This window comes from Malania oleifera, chromosome 5, assembly GCF_029873635.1.
Source record: "Malania oleifera isolate guangnan ecotype guangnan chromosome 5, ASM2987363v1, whole genome shotgun sequence".
NCBI classification, from domain to species: Eukaryota; Viridiplantae; Streptophyta; class Magnoliopsida; order Santalales; family Ximeniaceae; genus Malania; species Malania oleifera.
The window spans coordinates 19,143,035-19,145,395 of NC_080421.1; positions in this window are offsets into that span (position 1 = coordinate 19,143,035).

Genomic DNA, 2,361 nt, shown 5'->3' on the forward strand with positions numbered 1-2,361 from the left:
TTTAGAACAAGTTCAAGTTGGTTGATTATGAAGGCAATCAAGCTACTCATATATTAGTACGCTTAAATAGTGTAAAAATTCAAAGTCATTTTTGTTTTGAATTAAAAAACATTGATGTTTATTTTGGATTTGATATAAGAAGAGTTGTTCTATAAATTTTCTCAACAATAAAACATCATTTATTTGCGATTCTAATTGAAATCAAATGTAAAACATATTAAAATGGAAAAACAAAATGATGTATTATCTTTTTGCGTTTGATTTAATACAAAATCAAAATCATAAATACTTGTAATGGTTGGTATGTGTGTACATAAGAATCAAAATTAGTCTACTTTGTCACTTGCCACTACAATTTATAATTTAGTTATTATGAATCAAAAATTTTAAAATATACAAAATTATTTTAATAAAAAATAATATATAAATATTCTTATATTAAATATATAATTTAATAAAAAAATATTTGGTTATTTTAATTAAGTAAATAAGTTTTTATATTTAAATTTAAAGTATTGTTTTTTAGTTATTTATATGATTTAATTGCATAATTTATTAAATTCTACTTTAATATTTTTCATTTAAATTTTAAATAATATTTTTAGTTATTATAAAAATATGATTGAATAAAAGTATTATTAGCGCTAGAAATTATAATTTAAAATTGTAAATAAATATATTTATTAAATTTTAAAAATAAAAAATATATTTAGTAAATTTAAAAAATTTCTTATGTTTCAAAGAAAATAATTATATATTTTAATGAATCCAATAGTATATTATTGTAATTAAATTTATAAAACAAAATAATTTGCACTTAATAATTATCACTTGCAGTTTTGATTTATTTATTTTTATTTCTGTATGAGACCATAACAAATTTTTATTTTATTTTATATATGTGTGTGTGTGTGTGTGTGTATATATATATATATATATATGTACATTTAATTAAAAATGAACCACTTATTATAAATGTGAACAATTAAATGTTACTTATTTTAAGTACTATAATTAATATCTATTCTCCGACTATGGCTCCTCTACTAGTCTAATTTGTTAATTGTTTACACAATATTAATTATAATTTAATTATTTTGGTTTACACAATATTAAAATGTATAAATTATTTTAAAATGTGTATTAATTTATAAATTAATTTATTAAATGTACATTATAAATATATATATAACTATTTTGATAATTTTTATATTCAAATTAAAAGTATTATTAATAACTATAGAATAAAATTGATAATAACTTGAATATATTATCATAGCTAAAAAATTATATCTTAGTAAATTATATAATTAAATTTATACACAAATATATATATTAAATTTTAATATTTATATATATATTTAACATAATTAATATATTTTAATGAAATTAATAATATGTTATAACTAGAATGATAATATAAATAATTTGCACTTGATTATTATCTCTTATAATCATAATTTATTTATATTTATGCATGTATGAGACTACAATAATTCGTTAAAAAAATGAAATATGTATAACTTTATTTTGAAATGCACTAATCATAATTACGAGTAATTAAATACTACTTATTTTATAAGCATTTACATTCAGTTTCTATTTTTTGACTCTTCCTTCTCCTCGATCTATTGTGCACAGAGTGCTTTTATTTTAAGATTTTACCCCATAATAAGTAAAAGGTCTCACTTAAAATATCTCACATTAATTAATCTACATTAATATTCTATTACTATGTGGTAAATATTTAAACACGAAAACTTTAACTCATAGCAAATGAGTTACGATCTTATTTTCTAATATGGTCCAATAATACTGATTTATGCAGCGGTACTTGTGGATGGTGAGAGTTCTCTATGAGCCGGCGGGGACCGTGAATGGTAATAGAGATATGTTCTGAGAGTTGGGTTGGCCGAACGTTCAATTGATGTACAGAAGCCGTGTCCGTATCTGGATTTTACCTTGATCAGTGAGACTTGGGGGCGGCAGACACTGATTCGTAGATTTAGTGCTGCACCAGGGGGTCTGAAGGGCTCGTTGGTGGTTGAAGTTCTTATATAATTAAAAAAAATAATATTGATTTATGGCTTTTGGAAATTTAATTAAACATTTTATGAACATATAAAATGAGAACGTAAATTCTAAGATATGGTTCACAAGAAACTTAATATAATTTTTATTACATTGATATAAATTTATACAAATTTAATTTCTGTGCTTGATAATTAAATCCACCACTTTCATTTTAAATTTTCAACATTAATGGGCAAGCCACCTCTTTTTCCCAAAAAATAAAAGAAAAAAAGCCCAGCCCAATATTTAGAAACTTTGGGCAGTGAGCCCAACCGGATCCATTAGCCA